General features: G+C 44.9%; 1 protein-coding gene across 5 annotated transcripts in view; it reads right to left on the bottom strand.

The window, feature by feature from the left end:
- The window catches only part of TSPAN4 (tetraspanin 4), an 861113-nt gene that overhangs the window by 804942 nt on the left and 40127 nt on the right, over nucleotides 1-16044 (bottom strand). The window contains exon 1 of one of the 5 annotated variants that reach the window (XM_090032432.1): nucleotides 15826-15998. The exons of the other annotated variants lie outside the window; for them this stretch is intronic. The gene's annotated coding sequence lies outside the window, so the exon portion shown is untranslated. Of the gene's footprint in view, nucleotides 1-15825; nucleotides 15999-16044 lie in introns of those variants that run through there. 5 annotated transcript variants of the gene reach the window in all.

The following is a 16044-nucleotide window of genomic DNA, read 5'->3' as shown; positions in this document are numbered from 1 at the left end:
AGCCTACTGAAACTCGGTATACACATCTGGGGGCCTGCGCCCCATAGGAAGAGCTGGGGGAATGATCAGAGAGCTGGGGAATCAAACAGGGGGCTGGGGAATCCCTGCTGTGTGACCTGGCTCTGCAGGGAGCAGAAATAGACATCAGGGTGTCCTTGCCACCGCTGCCCACTCCACACAGCCCTGTCACAGGGGCAGTGCGGGGTGGGCAGAAGTGGTGAGGAGACCTCCGGCACAGATCTCTGCTCCCTGCAAAGCCAAGTTGTGCAGCAGGGACCAGCAGGCTTGCTCACCGCTCTGTGCTGCTTACATGCCCCGCAACCCTGTGTAATAGGGATCAGAGTTGTGCATGGGGGGCTCCTCACCTGCATGGAACAGCCCTCCCCTTCCCCACAATGAGCCACCCCCAGCCCTGTGTTGCTCCCCACTGGGGCCCCAAGCCCTGCCCAGCTGGGCAGTAGGGCTGTGCAAAGCTTCCCTTGCAGCCCATTCGAAACAGATTTGGAGGAGATTTGGCAGAGCTGAATCTCCAAAACGGACTTGGCCAAAATGAAACAGGACACTTGATCTGAAACACCAGAATGAATCACTGTCCTCCGAAACGACCAAATCTGAAACTGAATCAAAGCACAGCTGTTTTGCACAGCCCTAGTGAACAGGCATACAATTCTGTGAGCCCATTTAAACAGCTTGAAATGTTTCAAAAACAAACCCGGAATACCAAGTACTCTTTTAAACCACTTCACTGCGAATGATGCCAACATCATGTGGACACCAACCCAGCTTTTTTTTTTTTTTTTTTTAAAAGGAAGACATAAGAGCAAAATCCAAGCCCCGTGGTTAGTAAAGATTCCACAGAATGGTTATCACATTAATCCGCTGGATCAGGGAAAATGAAATTACCTACAAGTTTCAGGAATAATCTGTTGGAAAAAACCAATGTTTTCCCTCTGCAGACTCTATGGCTCTGTGGTTTCATAAGAAGCAGGCCAAAAAAAAGAGCCTTCCTGCAGTTTCAGGTAACCATCCCTAGAAATGTAATTTTCACAGCCGACCACTTGAAGGAAAGACAAGGTTATGACCCCAAATGTAATTTATTTCTCTGTAGCTTGTTGCAATATCACAATTTATAGGCTTGGGCTCCAGAAATACAGACCAAAAACAGAAGAATAACTAAAAAGAAAGCCAAAAGGAAACCAACAAACATTTTGCAGGTTTAAGAAAATGGAGATACACTTCTCACCTCAGGATAAAAAAGTGACCTTGGCAAATTAAGCACTTTTTTTTTTTAAACATTTTATTTAATTCCTTGTATTTTTCAGATATGCATACTGTGTTATAGCTAACATACATGCTTACCATTAGTATTAACCACCCTTGGGAATACAGTTTGAGGTGCTTATCTGCAAACTAAGAGCAACGAGTACATTTACATCTGGTTTCTATGAATGCAAGCAAGCAAGAGATTTCAGACTGCTGCCCAACTGAGAGGACATGGGGCCCATTTATAATGGGTCCATGACTCAGAGACTAGGACAATTAAAATGAGATTCTGAACATCTCCCCTGCTTTATTGGTAAATCTTACATTATTTTATTCCCAGAAGCAAATCTTTTAAAACTGGGAAATGTATGTTCCAATTTCTGCTCTGGCTTTCCTAGAGTTCTCTTCCCTTGTTATTCAGCAGTAAGATTATATGCACAGAGTCCTTAAGTACATGAAGAGCTCCACTGAAGTCAGGCTCTAGTTTCATGTCTTTCACCCTCGACCAGCGTTCATTTTTGTGGTGCAATTGTAACCTCAATTGCAGTAGTAGGGATAGCCAGGCACACATCGTGTATATTAAGACATAAGGTTTTCCTTCCTTGGGGTTATAATTCAATGCAACTAACAAGTTTTTGCTCTCTCCAGCTATCAATAACTTATCAACAAAGCTTCCCCTGCTGAGTTAGTGGTCAGACTGCATACAGTAGCCTGCCTGGGAGAATAATCATAAAGCTAAACATTATGTTAGTACCAACACTAGCCATTCTGTTCAGGATTCCTGTTCTTGACGTAACTATAATTCCCCACAAGAGACAAAGCGTTACATATAATGTGGCCAAATTCTGACCTCAGTTATACAGCTGCAGCTCCAGTTACTTCCATTCAGTTTGCTCAGGTGCAACTGAGAGAATACAAGAATGTAGTGTTTGACCTCATAAAACCACTAAAATGTAAAACAGCTGGCTAGAGGGATCTAAGAATGTGTCAGTTGAATTCTTTATAAACACACTGCTAGTTACTACAATAAATATTGCCCCAAGGAAATAAAAAAATGCTGTTCTGCAGTGTCAGTATTACATGGGGATGACTGGGATGGAGACCTAGGATCAGCCATCATGCATTTAAGTTTAACATTATCACCCAATACCTCTGCTTGCTGTCTCCAACTGTGCCATCACAAATAGAGAAGGAGGAATTCAGTCGTCAGATGAAGAGAAGGAACAAGTGAACTTTTGAGTGCTGCAAGTCATATAGGCTGAACAAAGAAATCAGAGATCTAGAAGAGGCCGGACCCAGAGAGGTGGTTAACGGAAGTGAATCATCATGGCGCTCTGTGACCAGTGGTGTTCCCCAAGGCTCCATCCTTGGACCAGTTCTCTTTAAAAAGTCTTTATCAACCACATAGATACTGGTGTCAGAAGTGGACTGGCCAAGTTTGCTGATGACACCAAACTTTGGGGTAGAGTGTCCACACCTGAGGACAGGCTGGTAATCCAGGCTGACTTGGATAGGCTGAAAAAGTGGGCAGATACAAACCTGATGATACTCAATACCAACAAATGTAAGGTACTCCACCTTAGGGAAAAGAAACTTGCAGCATGCTTATAGGCTTGGTTGTGCTACGCTCGCTAACACCAGGACCAAAAGAGACCTGGGGGTCATGACCGACCACAAGAGGAACATGAGCTATCAATACGATGTTGCAGGTGTTAAAGCAAACCAAACCCTGGCTGGCATCCAAAGATGCGTCTCAAGTAAACCTCAGGATGTCATCCTCCTGCTGTACTCGGCCTTGGTGAAGCCTCAGCTGGAGTACCGCATCCAATTCTGGGCTCCACAATTCAAGAAGGATTTGGAGAAGCTTCAGAGTCCAAAGGAGAGCCACGCACATGATCAGAGGACAGGAGAATAGGCCTTATCTGGAGAACTGTTCTCCAGAGCACCCCAAGGGATGACAAGGACCAACGGTCACAAGCTCCTCCAAGACTGTTTTAGGCTGGACATAAGGAAAGACTTCTTTACTCTCGGAGCCCCCAGGGCCTGGAACAGCCTCCCTCCAGAGGTGCCACAAGCACCTACTCTGGACTCCTTTAAGCAGTGTTTGAACGCTTATCTTGCTGGGATCCTTTGACCCTAGCTGACTTCCTGCCCTTGTGGCAGGGGGCCGGACTCAATGATCTCTCAAGGTCCCTTCCAGTCCAAATGTCTATGAAATCTGTGAAAGAAGGTCTATTTCTCTATCACATTCTCAGTTTGCCTCATGCTGTCAACTTCTCCAGAAAACTTTATCCATTCTGGTCTGGATGGCAAAGTCCCTCGCAACTCTTGACTTATCTTGGGTCACATCAGGAAACAGTTTCCTCTGAAGCAGTCTCCTGCCAATGAACTGATGGAGCAGACTCCTTTTACCAAACATTCTTCCCTACACCCCTCCCTGTTAAAGGAGCAGTTCTACATCTGCTTTAGAGAAAAGGACCAAAAAGCAGACCTAGGCAAAGAAAGGCCAGTCTCTTGCTAACTAAGAGTGTAACCAGTGAACCCACTTCCTGTGGGACTAGCCATTGAGAGCAGAATTCCTGTTCCACAACAAAGTGATACCAAACATACAAACCAACCCCCAACAATGCCAAGAGTTCAGCTTCTTCCACAAGAGTCACTCCTTTTGCCCTCGTAAGCAGTAGTGACTAGTGTTTTCAGGAAAGGAAGGGGTGGGAGGGAAACAAAATAAAAAAGGAAGTACGTGCTCCAACTGCTTTCCCCAGGAGAAAAAGAGGATTAAGGAGAAAAGCGGCTGAAGTGGTAGGTAGGACCATTTCTGTGAGCTCAGAATGGCAGCCAGCAAGAAGTGATTTGCAAAGAGGTATTCATTAATAGCAAGGATGGGGTCTTTCAGTGCATCCCCAGGAGGAAGAGGAAGAGTCCAGAATTTAACTTAAAAGATGTGAGGTGCCCAGAACATACTGGGAAGCCAAGATAGAAATTCACTGGCTGCATAGGCAGAGGGGAACCTAGTACTCCAAAGCCCAAGGTCATAGCCGGAGGTAGAGCCCAGAAGTTATTAGGGTATACAGGAGAAGGAAACTCAGTAAAACTATTTTGTTAAAAACTAAGGTTTTGGTGGGGGAGTGATGGTGTAGCAATGTAGCAATTGGTGTAGATTTGCAAGAAGGATGTGATGATGCTTGTCCTTTTTATCCAGGCCCACAGGTTTCATCCCAAGGCAAAAAGTAACTGGAGAAATCTTTTCAAACTTTTTATAAAGTAATCATAAAACATTCAATAGAGTTAATGCTTTCCATCAGATACAGCAAAAATAGAAGTCCTGACTTCCTATCTAGCGCAAAGGCAAAAAAAAGATTAAAGTTTTAAAATTATGCAGCTAGTGGGGAAAGAGAGAAAATACTGCATAAAGGAATCTAATTGTTGTATGTCTCCTGAGATCCATAGTGTAATTCGACAGCCCTCATTGTAGGAGACTGAATATATGCACAAAATGGTGGTGCCGGGGAAAGAGAAAATCTTTTTCCATCAACCCGTTAGATCTTGAAAAAAAAAAATCTAGCCATGTTTTCTTCCTTCTTCCAGAGAATCACCACAGTCAGAACTAAGGAGGAATGGATGATAACATTAGAAAGGAAGAACAAGAAAGGAAGTTACATTTCTGTTTCAGAAGTGGCTGAATTCTGGTCCCATAGTAACTCAGAAGACTTTTCAACAGACAGCTCACTAAAGCCTGAATGGAAGCAGCCATAATATCTAGGATAGGAGCGGCCAACCTGAGACATGCATGCTGCAAGCAGCACATATGGTGTATGTGGCATGTGAGGACTGGTAGGATGAAGATGAGAAGGCTGGGAGCAGGGGTAAGACCAGAACTGGGGGCAGGACTGTGAGCAACAGGGAAGCAGAAGGGAGGGGTGGAGAAGGCCTGGAGGGAGAGGGTTGCCATTTGCCAGACCTATATTGCCCTGGCTGGTAGGCCTGCAAGGCCCAGGGTGGCAGGGCTTGGCCTACCCACTTCACCCCATTCACCTGCGCTGTGGAGAACTCAGCCCAGCCACAGAAGCCAAGGAGGAGCTGCCCAGATGGGCTGGGTACAAGACATAGCAGCAGCTAGAGTCTTTGCTTCCTCCAAACAGGTAAGACTGACCTTCTTCTTTCCTTCCTTCCCCCACTCAGCACGCATCACCCCAGGACAGGGGGAGGGGGAGGAGGGGACTGCCCAGGGTGCAGAACTTATTAGTTTTACCTCTGCCCTGGCCCAGTCCAGCCTGGCAGTCCCAGACCAAGATCTGCTTGCCCAGAATACAATCCAGGTGCAAAAAGCCCAGAATGAGACTGGCCTTGTCACTTCCCCTTGCCATACACTCCATGATAGGTGTCCCCAGAAGCATGGCATGGTACCCATCATGCAGCTCCATGTGCCTTGCTAATGCCCTGCACCAAGCCTTCTGCCCCTGGTGCCCCAGTTACACCCAGACCCAGGATTCCAACATTGTTGGCTACAAAGGACCAACTCACAGGATCATAATAAATTAGAATTTATTATAAGGGATGTGAAGTTACCAATAAAACCATAAATGCAAACTTTGAGTTATGAGGGGTACTAGTCACCTTAACACACACACACACATATTCAAACCCACGTAGCATAGTAGCTGCTGTGGTGATTGTGAGAGCACTGGTGAATCTATCCGAGGCCCTGGAGCCTGCTGTGGATGGTCAGCTTCTTTGAAAGCAATCTCTTCTCCAAAAGGGGGTCACCTGCTTGTCCTTTTGTCTCCATAGGTCAGGTGCTGGAAGAGAGGGCGCCACTGAGTCGTACTTCACTGCCTTTTATCCCTTTCTGGCAAATTTGTGTGATCCCCCAGCATCATTCTGGCTGCCCAATCCAGAGGTCGCTGTCCTACGTGGGTCTTGAGTAGTGCCCGACAGCTGTTAGTCACAGGAGTCTTGCCTGCCGGTAGCGCAGTTTCAGGAGTCAGTTTGTGATTTTGATTAATTAACAATGGTATTTTGTTACAGGTTGCAGGAATAGTCAATAGGGTGGGTGCTCAGTCCCAGGAATCAGTTCCTTGGCTTGATTAGCCTAAAATGGTTTGTAGAGTTTTGTAATGGTAAATTCCTCCAGCTAGGCTATTGTCATTTAATTACCTACTGATCATCATACATACTCACATTCACTCAAGGGGCACCAGCCCAATATAGCAGATTTTATCACTTTACAATTGCAATTTCAATACAGTTTTTAACAATGGTCCAGGGTGCAACTCAATTCTACAGGGAGTACATTCCTTAAGGGTAAAAGTATAAAATATAAAATGCCATGGTAAAGATGAAACAGATGAAATATAAAAATGCACTGTGAGGTAGTAGGCAGACAAGGTTCTTTGGGTGAATCTGATCTCTTTTATTAGACCAACTTAAATAGTTGGAAAAATATTTTTTTAGGCAAGCGTTCAGGTTCAAAAACGCTTCATCAGGCTGAGGAAGTTTCTGGAGTTGATGTGTGCTCTTCCTGGATGGAATAAAAAGTAAAGTAAGGTAGTGAGGATCAAAGGCTGCTGGGCACAGTGAGTTAGGTTAGCACCAGGATATATTTACAGTCTTAAAATGGATATTTTAGTTCTTTTGTTTTCTTTAGTTGCACTGAGCAGGATTAACTGATATATAGTTGTAGTTTTCAGGTTTCTCCTACAGAAAGCCACTTGAGCTTTCTGGCTTGCTCTGAGCCTTGCCACACCCATGCAATGAGTGTGCTAGGTCTCTCTGCCAATACTCGGAAGGAAAAAAAAATGCACAAAATGGAAAGTTGTAGGCAAGGGGCTTCTGTTATATCAATGGCCAGAAGGGAAATGTACAAAGGGGGCTTTCTTCTACAACATTACTGCCCCACAAGAAGTCTCGACTCCAGAAGGCCATCATGGGCAGCATTGCCCCAAAGCCAGCCCTTGAGCACACCTTATCCTACTGCCCCATGCAACCAGGGGTCAGCAACATTTTTGGACAGAGTGCCAAAAAACACCCGCAGCCTCAACTTGGAACATGTTGGTGTACCGGGGGTGGATGGCAGGGGAGCCATGAGGGGCTCAGTCCTTGTTGTGGCAGTGCACCCCTGGCCCCTTCCCCACCATCTGCCCTGAGGTGTCTGTACACCTGCTGCTAGCAATGAGCTGGGCCAGGGCTCCACAGACCATGATACAGCCACTTGCATAGCCAGCCCGGACTCTGCGCAGGCCCAATGCCCGCTATGGAGCCCAGGCTGCTTACAGCAAGTGGCAGGGAGGCTGCAAGCAGCTGCACCCGGGCCTGTGGAGCCCCAGTTGCCAGTGGCAGGTGCACACACACCTTAAGGTAGACAGTAGGGAAGGGACTGGGGCTATACTGCCACAACCAGCAGACTGCACCAAAGGAGTCCAATGACACCATGAGGGGATCTTCTGGCAGACAGTTTTGCAAGGTACTCTGTCAGTGTTATAAGGTCTGAAGGTGCCATCTCATGAGGTTCTGCAGATTCAGGTACTGCTCCAACCTGATATGAAGGCACCACCTGGTAGACAGCATACTGAGCTGAAGGTAGCACCCTGCTTGTTCTGTCCCATTGGAAATATAAGCCCTGAAGCAATCACTGGACACATGGCAAACCCATCACTGAGAATACGTTTAGAAACAGCCTCACAGGGTGACACAGGGTAAAAGACACTTGTCCTTAGGCAACAAATCTTTAAAAATTGATTTGAATGGAAAACTCAGAACCAGAAATCATCCAGACTTGATTGTGTTAAATACGGTTTAAAAAACAAAACCACCCCCCCCCCCCCCCCAAAAAAAACAGGACTATGAATTCTTATCCTATTACCTGAATTAGCTTTGGTGAATCCGATGTTCCTATGGGTATTTTGCTTTCTTGTTTTTTCCCCTCTCAACACTGCCCCTCTCCCTCCTCCCGTTTCTATTCATATTTCTCTCTCCTCCTTATACAATACTTTTGTGCTTGTCTTTTCAAAACATTTGCATAAGTGAGGCTCAGCCTACAAAAGCTTGTAACTGTATATACTTTTATTTCATCCCCCCCACCCCACCAAACACACACACATTTTGCTTAGCCTATAAAGATGTAAATCTTCCTTGCCTTCTAAAGATGTGCGTTACAGCTATGGTTATAAAATAAAGCTATCCTAGCTGATAAGGAACATGGATTCCCTCCCCACACAATGCCAATTCCCTCACCAAAACCTCTCCTTCAGGACTAGTGCACAGCTCTGCTTTCCACATTTCTTTAAAATATTTATAAGAAATTCTTTTACTTCATTTTTCTTTCCAATTTTTACCCCAAACTATGCAAAACAAAAACAGAGCTGCCACAGGCAGTCTACCAGTGTCTTTCACACCATCACCTCTTACGCTGCCCCTCTTGTGTCGGCTGGACAGACTGGACTGTTGACTCTCACTCTCTGTGTGTAATGAATCAACACTGATCTGACATCAGCTGAAGCCAGACACAGAAGGCTGTGGCAGGACATTTCAGCCTCCCTGGACACTCCATCACTGACCTCAGGATTTCTGTTCTTAAATACAAAACATTTCACAACAGATTTGAACAGGAGATTGTGGAACAAGAAGTCATCCACAAAACTAGATGACGTTAAGTATGGTTTAAACAAGGACTATGGATTCTCATCTTATTACCTGGATTAGCTTTTGTGACCCACTTAATTCCTGTGGGTTCACTACTTATATTGGTTTTTTTGTCCTAGTACTACCTTCCCTCCCACCCCCCCAATCTCTCTCTTCTGTCTTTTGTATTCCAATTCCTCTCTCCTCCTCATACCCTGCTTTCTGCATCTCCTTTCACAGCATCTGATGAAGTGAACTTGGGTTAACAAAAGATTGTGCTCCAGTACCTTATTTAGTTACTTTATAAAGGTGCATATCTACCCTGCCTTCAGTAAAGGGAGTGCTAGAATGGAGGCTCTGGGACTCAAGCTTCTGGTCAGGTTGAGTAGAGAAGAGCAGGACACTTCTGCAAGAGAAAGTGCCACTACCAAGAGCCAGGTTAAGACTTCCTCAACTCCACAACTGCTGCCAAATTAAGGTTTTTGGATCCTTGGTTGGTATATAATATTATGATGATTGCAGGGCAAGACAGGATTAACCTGGTTCTTGGAGGCAACACCTCCTCTCAGCAATGTCCTACCCTTACGCAGCTCTGCACTGCTAGACTCCTCAACCCTGCTGCTTCCACTCCAGCGCCCTACTGCACCAACTTCATTCGGCACACCTGGGGGGGGGGGGCCACAGGGATCAGAAGAGGCAGAGGGAGAAAAAATTATTGGGGGGGGGGGCTTAGTGTGCACACACATGCATGTGCATCCTCCCCTCCACCCAGCAGGTAAGTCTATTGCGGGGGGGGGGGAAGTCAACCCCCCCCCAGTGAGGCAGGGGTGAATAGGGGCCCACCCAGGCCAGATGGTAGGACAAGAGGGTGCAGCATAGCCCAGCAGCAGCAGAACACACATGGCATTGTGCCACTTCCAAGGCAGTGACACTGGCAGCAGCATGCAGAGCCCAGTACACAGTGGCAGCCACCTCAGTCCTTCACACAGATCAGGGGGCACATGCCCCCTGGGCCTCTGCTGGGGTGCACAATGGCAGGACCACCCGACCCCCCCAACAAGGTGCCTGGGCTCTGATTGTCCCACCACCCGGCCCCATGCAACGAAGTCAGGGGTGCAAGTCATGGGGCTGGGCCAGGGCAGCAGGGAGAGAGGCAAACCTGACCCACTCCATAGTGTGGAGCTCCCTGTTGTTCCCTATGACCTACACATAGGAGTGAGTAGGGGCAGGACACCAGCTCCATCACACAGGGCTCCTCGCCGTGCAGCATGGGTGGAGAACCCAGGAACTGCATGCAAGCCCCGTGAGATGGAACCAGGTGTACCCTGCACCTCCACTGGCCCAAGGTCTGCACACCTGCTACCCTGCCCTGGCCCTGTGCTCCCACTTCACTCCTGCCCACCACCACACTCCACCCTCCCCCACCTACCACCAACCCCCTTGACCATGCCACTTCCCCTGCTGCTTCCCTACCTTCCCACTTGCCTGCCCCGCCACTTGCTCTGCTCGCCACCGCTTTCCTACCTGCAGGGCCAGGGTCAGAGCTGTCCTGCAGGTGAGTGACAGCACAGTGCATGGTGCCCCTGCAGGAGTGAGCAAGATTCAGCCCCATGCAAGCACAGCAGGGGCAGCCAAGGGCTGACCCAGACACAATGAATTGGTAGTCATCCATCCACAAGGCAGATAAAAAAAAAAGAAAGAAAGAAAAATTGTCTGCCTAGCCAAATCCAACCTGCAGGCCATATTTTGCCCTCCCCTGCTCCAAGGGCTGAAATACATGCAGATCAGAGAACCCCTGAAGAAAAGAAACTCCATTCTTTACTCTGGGGGAGGGGAAGGATGACACTCACTAAACATGTCATTGTCACTTACTAAAATGCCCTCCAAACTTCATTCATTATTGCAGAATTCACTCTGGAGCTCATTTATAATAAAACAGAGTATTGGTTTCCACTAGCCTGCTGTGCTACGCTAATGCTGTCTGAAATTATTCATCCTCACCCCAGTAAACATGCAAAAATGAACTGAAAGACTTCATCTAGCCCACGAGCTAAAGCTCCTCTCCAGCTCTAACCCACGTTCCGACACATTGCAGAGGACACTGGCTCTAAGGAGCGCTAATGGGACAGGGAGTCACCAAACTGAGTTAATAACTACAATACACTGTTGAACAGCCATTTAGCAGCTACTGTACAGAGGCTTTGAGCAGCAGTCAGTCAGTCCACTAAAGTAAATACATGCACACATGTGTGATTTTAGTAGTTTATTAAAACTCAAACCTGTGAAAAATTCCAGTTAATATAAAAGCTGTTGAAACCTCTTCCCTTAAAACACACAGAAGCTTTTGCAGAATTTCTGGGATCTCCTTTAAAGCAAAAGTCAAGATTTGGACAGTGATCTCAATAAAAAATTTCAAATAGCTTTAAGTTTGTCCTGCTCCTCACAAGCAGATGCAACACTGAAAAGGGGAGGGGAGGAAAAAAAAAGAAAAAGCATCCTCATTGGCAATCTAAGCAGAGAGAAATAATTTAATCTGGTGCCCTTTGCAAGCACTCAATTAGCTTCCAATTTAAAAAGAGAAAAGAAAAAATTAATTGACCAGTGAAGCCTTAGAACAAACCTGGTCTTTTGCCATCATTGGAAGCAAGGGGAAGAGCCTATGAGCAGTCCTACAATAGGAGTTAAAAATCCTTTCATGTCAGCAAGTCCCTTGTGGCATCTTTGGCTCTGGTCAGTGGAGGCAATGGAGATCTTGGGAGTGGAAAAATATCCAGCATATTTGTATGGAAGTACCAAGGTAAATGGAAACAAACTCAACAGGCCTGCCATGTACAAAACCAACAAGATAACAGCTGCCCCTGCGCGCCCATCACCACTTATGTTATTGAGTTGGTCACTAAAGCACATGTCATATTATTAAAAGATGGTAAACAGAAGAGGAAGGAGGGAAGAACAACATGCTGCATTCTGGAATCCATCTTTACACAGCAGGTTAATCGAAATGAGAACGTTAAACTGGCTCATTTTCATTCTGCACAAAATAATCCCCGCTGGCTCAAGCCACTAGAATGAGCACATTGGGTCCTTTAAAGAGAAATCAGCTTAAGAAACTAAACGCTTTTCATAGCGCAAAATAGTAGCATTACTCAATTCAGCCTTGGAGTCCTGACACGTCATTTACAAGGGTCAAATTTGGGCTGACAATTTAAAGGGGCCACTGAGTGAACAACAGCACAATAGCAAACAGTCACTGTAAGAAAAGCAAACAATGGCCAACTCCTCATATTTGTTTAACTGGTACACAGAATGGCACCTTCCAGGAATGTTAAATTTTTGACTGCTTTATACCAGGCTCCTAAAAAGGAACCTATTTTCTAATTATGAGCTCCAGTGACCATGCACATTAAAAATTACTTTAAACAATAAAGACTGTAAATGACAGTGGGTTTTAACATTGCTCCATCCCCATTATCTCATGGCAGCATAAGAGGATAAAGCGGTTGGCCACCTTCATATGCACTAAACTGACTTGAAATTGCATTCTTCAAGTTCCATAGCTCCTATTTTCTATCACCAAAAGAGGGTCAAATTATCAAGCAAAAAATTCCTGCCTACCAGGATATTTTTGTAGTTCTCCAAAGGTGCATGTCCTTAAAATATACTTTGGTACCCCCTGGAAATAATGACCCACAACCACATAGGCCCCCTGTACACTCGATAGATGGAGAGAAATTGGACTTGGGCCTTTTTTGATCTTTTAAGACTTCAGGCTTCTTTTAAGAAAAAAATTCCCACTCATTTTTCACCTTAAAAATATCAGCAGTGTCAAGTTTCTTCTCCTATGATATTACTGGAGGTCTCAGAGATGCAAGTCGGAAGCCCTCTCATCTCTCAACTGAAGAGGCAGTGATATTAAATCTTTAACAATGAAATTTCTTCTCTTAAGCATTCCTCAGGCACTGGAGGGAAAACAGATGTTAATAAAAACCAAACCATTTTGAAGAACGTAACATAAAGATCACTTCCTCTTCCAATTAATAAGATACCATTTGCATTGCCTCTCCAGTTTCAAATTCTAATGATTTTCCTGTCATCTATAAAAATCTATAGAGGCTTCCATGAAGAAACAGGCAAGAAAAGACTTGCTTCTTAATTTTTCAAAGTGTTAGAAGTCTGAAAGAATCTCATCATCATGAAAAAAGGAGTGCAAAAGCCCTACTTGTTTTTCCTTTGCAGGATATCCTCAAATACAAAAGCTCTTTCACTGTGTACCAATTTTAAATTTCCCAGATTTGGGTCCTGCATTCTCCAACTGAGCAGTCTTAAAAATTAAAAACTTAAAAAAAAAAAAAAGTTAAGGCCCAGCTGAACCCAACAAGCTGGAGTCTCAAGGGAAAGTGTTTGACACCTCACCCCCACCCAGGTACAGGCTCAAAATCCTCACCACACTCCAGGTCTCTCTTATAGATGTGGAGAGAAGCTGCTCCAATGTGTTGTAAATCCAGCACATTGGAGCAGACCCAATTAATCGAGTCTGCTGAAGCCTGGAAATGAACACATTTCAGCATCACATGCATCAGCATCCCCACACTGAAAAAGTGGCAGCAGGGTGCTTTGAACTAAAGCTGCTTTGATGACTTTTAGTTCAAAGCACTCTGCTGCCATTTTTTCAGAGTGGGGAGGCCAATATATGCGATGCATGGATGTTTTTAATTAGTGCAGCTCACTAATTGAAGCACCACCTCCTCCCTCGGCCAGAACACATCTATAAATGCTTTAAGTGGCCCAGGCCTAGCCTTTTTATACGTACAGTACTAAAAGGGGATTAAAAATGCAGTGCCCAATAGCTCAGTGAAGGATTGACTTCTATGCACTGCAAGACTGGAGCTGTATTTCAAGACCAAGCGATATTACTGAGGGCAAGAAAGTACTACCTGGATGAAGAGCTGCAAGATGGTGAAAGATGTATGACTTGTGCAGTTTAACTGGCCCCATGCAAGTCAAGCGACACATCACTTAATCAGAGAGCAATTGTGTTCATGCTGGATTACTTTTATCCCAGAATCATGGGTGATTACAAAGAGACTTCAATTCCATTTAAATAAAACAGCAGGAAGGGGCAGACTGACAAAAACAGAGGGGCGGGGAACAGATCAGTCTGGCTAGCCCCTGCATAAATACTCTTGCTCTTAGCATCTGCTCTTAGCCAGTGTGAGGTATAGGATACTGGGTCAGAGGGACCTGTAGCCTGATCCTACATGGCATCTTGTGTATTATTATGCCTCCTCTGCTGCTTTGGCCCACATCTCTAGGTCTAAATTCACGAGCAGAAAGATTTTAAAAAAGATAAGCAGACTATATAGCTCCTTTTGATTCATCTAGATCAGAGAACCAATGAACATGCACACAAACACACATACCCTAAACATGTATTTTCATAGAATCATAGAAAATTAGAGTTGAAGAGGTACTCAGGAGGTCATTTAGTCCATCCCCCTGCTCAAAGCAGGACCATCCCCATCCAAATCAGCCCACCCAAGGCGTCATATACCCAGGTCATAAAAACCTCCAAGGATGGAGATTCCACAGCCTCTCTGTGTAGCCTTTTACTACCCTCCTAATAACAAAGTTCTTCCTAATATCTAACCGAAACCTCCCTTGCTGCAACCTGAGACCATTGTTCCCTGTTCTGTCATCTGCCACCTCTGAGAACAGTCAAGCTCTGTCCCTTTTCGTAACCACGCTTCAGGTAGTGGAAATCCACTAATAAATCCCCCATCAGCCTTCTCTGAGAGATTGGAGTTCCCCATGAGAACCAGGGCCTGTGATCTGGGAACTCCTGTTAGATGAAGAAACTACAGATATTAGAACACTGGATGCAACAAGTTAATGGACCAAATTCTTCCTAGTTACATTTGTGTAAGCCTAAATTATATGGTATAACAGACAAGATCATTTGGCCCACAAATACAGTCCTAAAGCCTTCAGCTATGTCTCTCCTCCCTGAAACACACCATTTCATTTTCTTTGAATAAAAATAATTTGGAAACAGCTATTAATGAAGGAATCCGTGATAGTTCATGGGAGCTGTAGGCTCCCAACAGAAAATACATTATTCACTTCTGAGGAGCGAGCCAGGAAGAAGAGATTTGCATATACTCTGACTCAGTGGGTGAATTCTACTGCAGCTACTCAAGATACAAAACACTGCACAGATTATATGATTTGTTAACAAAGCAAAGACCTTATTACTGATGACCTCATACATCACCAATAAAAGCATTTTGGCCTATCACGACCTTTCTAAACACTCATGACGCTTGATGTTTTTCCTTTTTATCCCATTAGCCATGAGAGTCCTCAAGCCTCTTTCATACTTTTGACCCCAGAAAAGAATTTCTTTGGTCTCAAATTACAGACAGGTCTTCCTGGTAAAAAACTGCAGCAAGGTGGTAATTTTCAGTGAGAAACGCTGCTATGGAGATATAAGAAGGTTTTGCCTCTTAATTTCTGATTAACAGTTATGAAGACATTCCTACTGCAATAACGCTCACACTGCATACTCTCCCTCTCTCTCTCTCATCAATGCCTACTAAATTCAAAACACTTCCCGTATCAAGTCGATGCCTCAAGCTCCATTTTGGAAAAGGAACCACAACCTCAGAGGCTCACTGTAAAATCACGGCCTATATTAACTTAACGATTTTCTTGTATGTGATGCTGTCACTCCCATGTTTGTTTTAGGCAAAAAAGTGCATGTTAAAAGAAAATCTAAACATGCATGCTAAATATAACTCTTGATATCTTGGCTTCAGTGTAGCAATGATTCTTTCTGGCATACATATGCAGCTTATACATTTTGTAAGGTTTTAATTAAAGCTTGTACCTAACAGAATTATTTAAAAAACTATATGAATGAAAAAAAAAACAAAAAAAACAAACCTGTTATGCTTAAGCATTGCCCTGAAGTGACAGCAAAGACACTGCAGTTCTCTGACAGCTCACTGCAGCCAGCAGTGTACACAGGGATTGCCATCAGAGCCACAGTCCAGTTAGTGCAGCATTCCAGTCTCCAACAGCAGCCAAAACCAGATGCTGCAAAGAAAGGGGAAAGACAGGAGGCACGTGTAGGAGAACTGGCCACCACTGGAAATTTCATGC

This window comes from Crocodylus siamensis, chromosome 2, assembly GCF_052110815.1.
Source record: "Crocodylus siamensis isolate JL-2025a chromosome 2, ASM5211081v1, whole genome shotgun sequence".
Lineage (NCBI taxonomy): Eukaryota > Metazoa > Chordata > Crocodylia > Crocodylidae > Crocodylus > Crocodylus siamensis.
This window is presented reverse-complemented; position numbering and strand designations above follow the sequence as displayed.